This window comes from Mercenaria mercenaria, chromosome 7 (assembly GCF_021730395.1).
Source record: "Mercenaria mercenaria strain notata chromosome 7, MADL_Memer_1, whole genome shotgun sequence".
Taxonomy (NCBI): domain Eukaryota; kingdom Metazoa; phylum Mollusca; class Bivalvia; order Venerida; family Veneridae; genus Mercenaria; species Mercenaria mercenaria.
In genome coordinates this window covers 86785388-86797217 of record NC_069367.1, presented here as the reverse complement: position 1 = coordinate 86797217, position 11830 = coordinate 86785388, and the positions used below count along the sequence as shown (strand labels likewise).

Here is an 11830-nt window from a genome sequence, read left to right as displayed (position 1 = left end):
TGTGAAAGCTGAGATAGATGAATGGACAGACAGATAGCAAAGTCAAAATCAATAATCACTGCTGACCTTAGGAGAGACATAGTAAATCAGGTGAGGTAATGGATTAGCTTAAATATCTGACTAAATACTCACAACTTCTGATTTAAGCATGACTGGGTGATTCTGCAACAGCTCTATAAACCTGCCTTCCTTTGATGCATCTTGAAAGCTCGGGAAATGTCGAGTTACTGTCTGGAGTCAATATCTTCATCCACATTACCCTTATTGACTGTTAACTTGTGATGTTTCTACTTCTTGCACCATAACTTGTCTCCTCTACCTCTGCCGATTTTCCTTTACCATCTTCTGAAAAAATTTCAAAATTTGTTGACACATGGTTTTAGTCGTATGCTTTAACTCATTTTCCATGCATAATGCATTAATGTACTGCATTCCAATTCTTTGCGGTATTGTTATCTACATTTGACATACTACGTAAATGCATCATTACAGCAGTAGCTCTACATTCACAGAAGACAGTAAATTAGCTCTAAATTCCAAGTGACACTTTCAGTCATCACATTTTGCAGGTCTTCTATTATATTAAAGTCTTTTAGGGGGACCAATCAAATTTTTTGTTGCGTAACATAAAAAAACTGGCAGTTTTGAAAACATGAGCTCTGCCAAGCAGGGCAATATATGCCCGAAGGGTTATATCAGAGGAGGATGGAATAAAATTTAAAGAACTTACCTGTTGAAGCCTAAAGGACAGGAAGAACAAAGGGAAGAAATTTTAAAAAAAAATTCTAACTCCACAAAAAATCCTTACCAGGTATAGGTATGTCAAAATACACCTAAACTAGAATGTGTCTGTAGGACACAGGGTGTGCCCCCCATTGGTACATTTGTCACAAATAAGGGGCAATAATTCAAATGCTTGCAGTGATAATTGTTTAGCCTAAACAAACATTTTATGAAAAGAATTCATTCTAGGCCATATATTTTTGAGCTATGAGCATCACAAAACTTATTTCAAGGGCCATAACTATGTAATAAGCACAAAGATTCTCACTAACAATGAATAATTAAAACAATACAAGGAACTTTTAACCTCTAGCCTGCTAGCGATGAGTGATTCTGTCTTGGCGACCAGTGCAGACCAAAATCTATTCAGTCAGTATTTTTTCATCGAACACCCTTCAAATAATAAATGATATTGCGCAACTTGAATGATGGACCAGTCCATTTTAGAAATTAAGCAGGCTAAAGGTAAAACTGGAAAAAACTGCTTACAAACTTATTTGCTCCATTTGTATGAGGAACCTACAATGAAGCACTATTAATTTCTTTCTTTTAAATCATGTTACTAAAAATTCTGTAAAGTAATTCATCCAACGAAGTATTTTTCATCAGAAAAGAAAACAAAGCAAAATAAACCATAATCATTTAATTGGTGACATGAAATGTTTAATACTGAATTTCTGTACTTGATGCTTGGGTCAGTCTGGATTTGACTAAACAATTTCAACATCTTTTTTTAGCATTCTAATTGCAAAACTGTGTTAGTTTGAGACACTTGAAAAAGCTAGCAAATGTTCAGATGACTGATACAGGAAACATAAATGGTAGGGAAAGGTTAACAGGATCATGCATACATGCAGTTATTTTTTTAGCAAAGGTCAAGTCCAACCTCGGAATGGATTTCAAGCAAGGGTTACACATTTTACGGGTGTATGACACTTACAGCACAATCGGGATCCTTCAATGGAGAGCTGTGTTCAATAAGATGTTTCTCGGCCTCAAGTCGAGTTTTGAGGCTATTTATAGTCTGTTCTTTACTCTCGATCTGTATTTCAAGGGTCTGCCGGGTACCAATCTCACATTCCAAATAACTTTGTTATCTGTGGTTATCTTTTTGTAAAGAATTTAACTGAAAAAAAAAGTACCCGGTAGTATACATTTAGTGTTAAAACATATATTCTATGGTAAATTAGAAAAAAAACAACAGGGATACAAGATACAAGTACTGAGTACTAAGTACTTTGATTATAAAATGAATAACACTACTTTCTCTCTTTTAGAAATACTGATGTTTATTTAATCTATTTAAGAAAGAGATGCCCAAAACTTGCAAAGACTTTGTTCTTTCCCACAAATATCTTCTAAATTCGGTTAATTTTGCTTCACTGGACGTTAAGTCACCTTTGAAACAATTCTAGTGGTCTGGAAGCTTTTTGGTGGAGGAAGTACCTAGGTGCTTCTCCATACATTATTTCAGACTAGAGCAGATATCTAGACAGAACCATCAAACGTCTACAACCCAGCTTGATGGGCTTATCATATAAAAGAAATATCCTCTTACTAGAGTTTCAAAACTCTCAATGGTAAAGGCCAAGCGATTCAAAGTTGGCAACCTTAATCATACAATTAGTAAGTGCTTTTGTATGTAGATATTAAGTTATACCTGACTATTAAGCTGCCGATATTGTCAATGTTGAGTTTGAGTTGGTTATGAAGATCCTCTATAGTAGCCATCTTGCTCGATACTTCCTGATCTTGTTCCATTCTGAATACATAATGATAAAATATTTTACTGAAAAACGTGCATGACGTATCTTTTAAACTTTTTAAACAAGAGCTGTCTGATGACAGCGCGCTCAACTATTCGAAGCATTGATTGAAGAATGGGGTCAAAATATATCCACGGATATTCAGACAAAAGAAATAAATAGATTAGACAATGTTCCTGCATTTCTTTAATTTCAATAAGTCTTGCACAAAATGGCAATGTATGAGCCAATTTCAAAGTCCATAAAGGGCCATAAATCAGTCAAAATAGTTATGTACTCTTGCCTACAGATAGAAATCATAATGATAAACAAGTGTTCAAAGTTTAAAAGCCATATGTCAAATAGTTTTAACAAAACATGGACTTGTATGAAAACAGAACCAATTTCAAAGTCCAAAAAGGGCCATAATTTAGCCAAATCAGACGACAGAGTTATGTTCTCTTTCCTACAGATAGAGACTATTATACTAAACAAGTGATAAAAGTTTCAAAGCCATATGTCAAACACTTTACAAAAAATATGAACTGGTACGAAAAACTTAACCAATATTTCTAAGTCAAAAGGGGCCATAATTCAGCCAAAATCCTTGATGGAGTTATGTATTCTTGCCTATAACTGGACATGGTGATGGTAAACAGGTGTTGAAAGTTTCAAAGCTTTATCTCAAAAGACTTTGTCAAAATATGAACTGGTACGGAATATTAACCCAGATTTCTAAGTAAAAAAGGTCCATAACTCAGCCAAAATCCTTGATGGAGTTATGTGCTCTTGCCTTTAACTGGACATGGTGATGGTAAACAAGTGTTGAAAGTTTCAAAGCTTTATCTTAAAAGACTTTGTCTAAATATGAACTAGTACAGAAAACTTAACCAAGATTTCTAAGTCGAAAGGGGCCATAGTTCAGCCAAAATCCCTGATTGAGTTATGTACTCTTGCCTATAACTGGCCATGGTGATGGTAAACAAGTGTTGAAAGTTTCAATTTGAAAAGCTTTATCTTAAAAGACTTTGTCAAAATATGAACTGGTACGAAAAACTTAACCATGATTTCTAAGTCAAAAGGGGCCATAATTCAGCCAAAATCCTTGATGGAGTTATGTGCTCTTGCCTATAACTGGCCATGATGATGGTAAACAAGTGTTGAAAGTTTCAAAACTCTATCTCAAAAGACTGTCAAAATGTGGACTGGTACGAAAAACTTAATCAAGGTGTAACGCCGACGCCGTGGTGAGTAGGATAGCTCTACTTATTCTTCGAATAGTCAAGCTAAAAATCATTCTAATATCATATATAAACATTCAGTGATATAAATTGTACCTCAAATAATCATGAGAAAATGAGAAACACTGTATGATTAATTTCTATTTAGAGAACAGCATTGATGCAACTCTACAGATCTTTACCAAATATAGCCTCTTATTTCTTTTACCTGTTCTGTGCAGAAAACTACCAGTTTCTCAACATTTATTTGAGGTGAAAGATGAAATAACTTCACACACAAAATCTTTTATCTAAATGTCACGGATAACATATACAACTTATGGTAAATTCACAACCTTGTGATCCGTAGATCAGCGCTCTCCCTACTAAGCTAAGCACTTGGGCTCTTTTCAGTCTGTGTCCTCTTACTGAGTCCCTAAAACCCTACACAGTAAACAAACTTACTAATGTTCCTCTAGCCTGGACCTGAGCTGGTTGAGGAAAACTTGTTGGTGTGAGCTGTGGTTCTGTAGAGCTTTAAATCTCTCTGCTTCGTTATGTCTCTCGTCCAGCTCAATCTTTATCTTGTTGTTCTGTTTCTGATACTTGCTGATCTGTTCCAACATTTGTCTGTAACATACGATGTTCAGTTATGCTTGATACATTTTGTAATAACATAATTGAGCCGTGCCATGAGAAAATCAATACAAGGGCTTTGTGACCAGCATGGATCCAGAAAAGCCTGCACATCTGTGCAGTCTGGTCAGGATCCATGCTGTTCGCTAACGGTTTCTCTAATTGCAGTAGGCTTTAAAAGTGAACAGCATGGATCCTGACCAGCCTGCACGGATGTGCAGGCTGGTCTGGATCCATGCTGGTCGCAAACCCATTATGTTGATTTTCTCATGGCACAGCTCATATTTTCAAAATCATGCTTGTAAATTCTATAATAACAAATTTTCAAATGTAGTTTCCATTAAAATGCTATGTAACAAAATGACATTATGAATATCTTGTTTTACCTATTATGTTAAAACTACATGTATCAATATTTGATGTTCAACAAATGCAGAGAGTTACACAAAGTATAGTGAAACAAGGCTCTTCTAACCACAGACAGCTTGTGCCTCTAAACTGGGGTAACGGGCCATTTGAGTAGCCCAGAGGTGACTAGGGGGCCGTTTATAAACAAGGGGCAATCGCCCTTTGTTTTTTGCTGTAAATGAGTCACAGGGCCTCAGTGGAGGTAAAAATTGTGTTTTCAAGAAATGGACCATTACACAATGTGTCTGAAACGGGGGGGTGGGGGCCCTTAAGGGGCCATTTTGGTTGATCAGCAGATTATTGGGGGGCATTGTTGACCCTTCTTGGCCCCTTAAACAAGAGCTGTCACAGGAGACAGCGTGCTCGACTATTTCGATGCTGGATAGTGAAACTGGGCACATCTGAGGAAAACTAGAGCTGTCACTGAGTGTTTAATGACTCCAATTGTGGATGAAGATATTGCACAATAGCCTGAGTCTATGTCAATAATATCAACTTAAAGTAATAAGAGAGGTAAAGATAAAATGTATCAAAACACTATATAAGTATATCCTAAGCAAAATGGGGCATAATTCATTAAATATTGGTGCCAGAGTTGTGCAGCTTGTGTCATATAGTGTGGGTGATGATGTTGAACAACTATTTTAAGTTTGAATCAAATCCATTCAGTAATAACAGAGACAGAGTGAAAGTGCATCAAAACTCTAAACCTAAAATTCTAAGTAAAAAGGGGGAATAATTAATAAAAAATTGGTGCCAGAGTTATGCACCTTGCGTCATATGGTGTGGGTGATGATGTTGAACAACTGTTTTAAGTTTGAATCAAATCCATTCAGTAATAACAGAGACAGAGTGAAAGTGCATCAAAACTTTAACCTAAAATTCTAAGTAAAAAGGGGAAATAATTCATGAAAAATTGGTCCCAGAGTTATGCACCTTGCATCATATGATAAGGGTAATGATGTTGAACAACTGTTTAAGTTTGAATCAAATCCATTCAGTAATAACAGAGATAGAGTGAAAGTGCATAAAACTTTATAACCTGAAATTCTAAGTAAAAAGGGGAATAATTCACGAAAAATTGTGCCAGAGTTACGCATCTTGTGTCATATGATGTGGGTGATGATGCTGAACAACTATTTTAAGTTTGAATCAAATCCATTCAGTAATAACAGAGGTAGAGTGAAAGTGCACCAAAACTTTAACCTGAAATTCTAAGTAAAAAGGGGGAATAATTCATGAAAAAATGGTGCCAGGATTATGCATCATGTGTCATATGATGTTGGGTGATGATGCTGAACAACTATTTTAAGTCTGAATCAAATCCATTCAGTAATAACAGAGATAGAGTGAAAGTGCATCAAAACTTTAACCTGAAAATCTAAGTGAAAAGGGGGGATAATTCATGAAATATTGGTGCCAGAGTTATGGCCCTTATGTCAAATGATGTGGATGATGATGAGGAATAAGTATTTCAAGTTTGAATCAAATCCATCAAGTAATTACAGAGATATGTTGAAAAAAGAGAAAGTGCACCAAAACTTTAACCAAGGTGGGGACGCGGAAAGACACCGATGCCGGGGCGAGTAGGATAGCTCTCCTTATACTTCGTATAGTCGAGCTAAAAATGGCTCATTGGCTGTTGGCCCACTAAACAGAAGTAGTGGACCGTCCATGCACCCATGCTCACTGAAGCCTTTCCTGTATTCCCAACTAGTGATTGGAAACCCAGGAAAACTCACACTCCCATTGCCACTTGTAAGTGGTGTTTTAACACAAAGTAACCTTGCTTGAGAAGCCATGTCCATCAACAGACCATTTGTTCCATTGCCACTTTTAAGTGGTGTTTTAACACAAAGTAACCTTGCTTGAGAAGCAATGTCCATCAAAAGACCATTTGTTCCATTGCCACTTTTAAGTGGTGTTTTAACACAAAGTAACCTTGCTTGAGAAGCCATGCCCATCAACAGACCATTTGTTCCATTGCTACTTTTAAGGAGGTAGGTTACCTTCATATTTGTATGTGCGCATGTCCAACCGGAAGCTAACGTGACAATTTACGACGACGTTTACGACAAACTAAATGTGTTTGTATATTCATTCTTCTAAAAACAAATCATGAACTTGTCTTCGATCTGATGCTTTATGGTTTAATAATGCAGAAATAATGAATAAATTGCCGCAGAAACGCTTCAAAACAATGTTGCCTTTAAAAGATGTCATTGACGTCATGACGTTACGTGTCAGTTACCGCGCAAAATTAATAGCTTTTATCTTGAAAGTACGTAATTCTGTACATCTTCTTTATTTTAACTATTTTCAAATAACCATTATTTGCTGAAATATCTTTATGAGTCTTTTGCTCTGAATAATAATCAATATTTTGCTTCTTTTATGTAGTTATATCGAAATGTTATGCGGAATGTAAGAAAATGAATGATGGCAACCAATGTTATTTGGAATATAGTTGGGTGAAAGGTTACTTCTTACGGCCATTTTCAAATAAAAAGTCTAGCAGTTTGATTTGTAATACCTATTTTTCAGGTTCCATTGATAATTTGTTATTTATATACTAAAACTAAGATCTAAAATTTTCAAATTTCAGTAGAAAATTGTGGTTTCTTGAATTGAATTGATGTAACCATGGAAACGAAGCCCGTGACCTATGTATCTAAATGTAAAATTCAAAAGCGTTGACACTGGTCTATTTAAGAAGCACAGCTTCGGCTTCTTATTTTCATTTCAACAATATCTATGAGAATAATAGCAGCACGCTGAACGATTTTTCCATGAAAAATGGCAGACGAGGGGTACTGCTGTACGTATTCTAAGCTGTGACATTTGTTTGAATAAATGCATATAACACGAAAATGTAACCTACGTTAGAAATAATATGTTTTAAAGCTACATCAATTAAAAAGATAATCTTATTCAATATTTTTTTTAAAGAAATTACGACAAACAGCAAGATATAAGCTATTTTAAACATCTCTGTTGCCATGGTTACTTTAAAATTTAAGAAAAATAGGGTACCATGTAAAGTGCTTGGTATTTTGCTAATAATATTACCCAAATATTTCATGTAGGTCATTAACAGAATGGCACTGAAGCCGTCGAAAACCCCTATTTTTATACATAGTTGTTTAAAAATGAGAGAAAATGCGTTACCATGGAAACACGAGCCCCGCGACATATACATTTTAAGCTTATATTAGAAAGATAACGTGCATACCAGTAAAATTATCAATTATGCAGACTTCTACGAATATCAATGAAACTAAAATACACTGAAAAGTGTTAAATATCCGTATTTTCCTTCTTCTTTCAATATGAAATACCTCTGGAGGGTCATGTTCTTCAAACCTGGATAAAAATTCAACTTGAAGGGACAGAGACAAACGAAACTGAGATTGTAGCAGTTAAAACTTCATATTACACGAAATACAAAAACGTGCTGCAGTTCAACTAATTTGAATTTACCCTTGTAACAAGGTAACCTACCTCCTTAAGTGGTGTTTTAATACAAAGTAACCTTGCTTGAGAAGCCATGTCCATCAACAGACCATTTGTTCCATTGCCACTTTTAAGTGGTGTTTTAATACAAAGTAACCTTGATTGAGAAACCATGTCCATCAACAGACCATTTGTTTTTAAAGACCACCTCCTCATTTCCTTTTTGTGTTGTTTAAGAATAAATTGTTATATCAAGAGACCGTTTGTGTTCAGGCACCTTTGTTTGAATGCAAGTCATATTATACTTTTATATGTAGATAAATAAGGAGCTTACTCTTTTACAGCTTGAGCTGCATGATGGCTTTACTTTACTCCCAAATTCCTCATTGGCATGTCTGAAAATATTATATAGATGTATAACAAAACACTTGAAAACTAAGTTTCTGAACATTTCAAATATATACTGTAATAACAATACTGTAAAATTATTAATATTCGTGGGGGACTAATTTTCCTGGATTTCGTGGTTGAGTCAATCCACAAAATTTAATACCATCAAACAAGTAAAATTCCAATTCATTTTATGTTAAAAAGTTGAAATCCACGAATTCATATTCCCACAAAATTGCTGTTTTGACCAAAACCACGAAATTTCATGCCCACGAAATTAAATGATTTTACAGTATGTCTTAAACTAATGATTTAGTAAGCTGCTTCTGAACACAATCTTGACAAAAGTTTTATCCACAGTCAGTTTTGAACACTGGATCCAGAATAGCTGCCACATACAAGGCAAACCAGCCAGGCCATCATGTTTTTGGTATATCAAATTGATCTGAAGGAATTTGGTAAAGGGTAGGCTATGAAACATTTACATAAAATAAGATTGAAATTCCTAAAGTAAATCCTGGAAGAGAGAAAATACCAAGGTCCCTACTGGGGATCGAACCCCGAACTTTGAGATCTGTAGGCGGACACTCAACCACATCGCTAAAGGGTTATCCCCAACAGCACGGCTGTTGGAAGTGGCCTATAAACTTACTATCACTACACTCCTCCCCCTTTACTTTTCAGATCTTACTAGCTCTTCAGAATGACACTCCATGCACACCGCACGAGTCCGTCAAACACTTCTGACACCATTAAAGTAAATCCTTGGAAAAATGACTTACTTTTGTTCCTGTACCCAGGTGTTTACGTTCTGCACAACCAGTTCACTCTCTTTGTGCAGTCTGTCCCCATTGGTTCTTGACTCTTCCAGGGCCATTCTCAATCCCTTTATCTCCTCATTTGCACTGTGGTAATTATGTCTCAACAACTCAAGTTCTGACAAAAACTTCTCAGACTACAATTATATAATTTCAGAGACAAATAAGCCATGCCAAGGGAAACCAACATAGTGACTTTGCGACCAGCAAGGATCAAGACCAGCCTGCTGTTTGCTTTCAAAGCCTATTGCAATTAGAGAAACCATAAGCAAACAGCAGATGGGCAGGCTGGTCTGTATCTATGCCGGTCGCAAAGCCACTAGGTTGGTTTTTACAGTACACTACAAGGGTAGTTTTTCTTTTCTATTTTCTATACCCGGTAGTCATTCATACAAATATATTTTCACACACTGCTCTTTTCAAATACACAGTTTTGTATTTTCTGGTATAAGTATGTAAGCATCTAACTTATCATGCTTCAAGAAATGTTACTTTTCTGGCAGTTTGTAGGATAAGGAAGAAGTTATGAGCAGCTGAAGTTACAAATGTTTACAGAACTAATATGTAACAACTCTATATATATGTTCATTTTCAAAATTCAGAAAATACTGTTTTAAAGTTAAAACTCAATAGATCTTGTATAGAAAAAATATATACTCGTATCATTACACTTGGGTCTTGTATTTTTCTTGTAAGGCACTGAGTTCCACATTAACAACAACTAATTCTTCCTCCTTTGCAGAGGGCTCCTGAAGACCTTGGCGGTTCCTGTCCTGTTTGTTTGTTTTGGGTTTAACGCCATTTTCAACTGTATTACAGTTATGTAACAGCGGGCAGTTAACCTAACCAGTGTTCCTGGATTCTCTACCAGTACAAACCTGTTCTCTGCAAGTAACTGCCAACTTCCCCACATGAATTATCAGAGGTGGAGGACGAATGATTTCAGACACAATGTCTTTTATCAAATCATCACGGAGAACATACGCCCCGCCCAAGGATCGAACTTGCGACCCCGCGATCCGTAGACCAACGCTCTCCCTATTGAGCTAAGCGGGCGGGCTCGGTTCCTGTCCTGGGACGTGATCACTTTCTGTTGCAGGTCATTGTACTTCATCTCGAAATTCTGCAGCTAAAATTCAATATTTCAAATAATCATGAATAATTTACAAGTGATGTTATTAAATAAGTGACAAAATAACACTGAAATGGAGTGCCATTATCTTTGAATTAGGATCGAAGCCTGTGACCCTGAAATTGGAAGTAAATACTCAAACTGGGTGAGATACATCTTTTTATACTTAACAAGTGAAGTTTCATAGCAACACCTTGAAAAACTTAAATGTTACAGTTGGGACATGAAGTATTTCTAACTTTACGCAAGTAACTGACAGTGCAACTACTACAGCTGCATAGCTAATAGAAATAGGACTAACTAAATAATAAAGAAATCAGAAATACAAATTACTGAACTGACAACAAGAACTCAAATACAATTTATCTAAACATTAATGAGGGAAGTAAAAATGTTAAACTCAAAACCAAATATGACGCAATGTCAATTGGTAGAACTGGAAAAATCCATAATGACAACAAATGGTTTTACCTCACACTCAGAGACTCGGTTGATGTCTTGCATCTTCTTTAATTCTTGCTTCAACTGATGTACTACTCAACTGTAACAGTAAACAACAACCGCCTCAATAGCCTAGTGGTAGAGCATCCGCTTCAAGTGCGGGAGGTTGTGGGTTCGATCCCTGGCCGCGTCATACCAAAGACGTGAAAAATGGTACCAGTGGCTCCCTTACATGGAGCTCAGCATTAAAAGGGCAGAAACTGGCCTCTTCTCTCATACCTTCGTGGCGATGGATTCCATCAGGAATGAGGTGTCTAGAGTGATTACTGTAAGTTGTTGAACTCCCTTCACAATCAACCTAAAATAAATTATGTATAAAATAAACAACACATATTTCAAAAAGTTAAACAGGAAAACAGAAACAGACATCAATTGCTTCAGTCATCTCAATTCCAACATCAACATCTTGGTCTATTTTTAACTTTTCTCAAGCAGCCACTGATCATAATCTTGAATAACAAGCAGCACTGATTAATCAAATGAAAGTTTCTTTTCATTCCAAACTGCTGAAAACTTGCAATCAGACAGACTAAAGCAATCTTTAAATTCTGGCTTTGTCCTTAAAAATACTGTCTATTGCTGTCTAAGTCACTTCACCACTTCGAACCCTTGGATAGGTCATGCCCGGGCTTCAGTAGGTAGCACTCTTGAATTTTGATTTTCAAGTATGGCTCTGGTCAAATTCTTCAATCTTCTTTATCTAACAACTATATCAAAGGGAGATAAATCCTGAAAGCTTACATC

General features: G+C 36.0%; 1 long non-coding RNA gene across 1 annotated transcript; it reads right to left on the bottom strand.

Annotated features, from left to right (window-relative positions):
- Nucleotides 1-2465: 2465 nt before the first annotated feature.
- Nucleotides 2466-11343, bottom strand: LOC128558709 (uncharacterized). The gene is made up of 6 exons (XR_008371885.1): nucleotides 11057-11343; nucleotides 10123-10582; nucleotides 9418-9590; nucleotides 8580-8640; nucleotides 4214-4378; nucleotides 2466-2545 (listed from the first exon to the last, which is right to left on the bottom strand). It is a non-coding gene; the product is annotated as an uncharacterized LOC128558709 (long non-coding RNA).
- Between the last annotated feature and the right edge of the window lie 487 nt (nucleotides 11344-11830).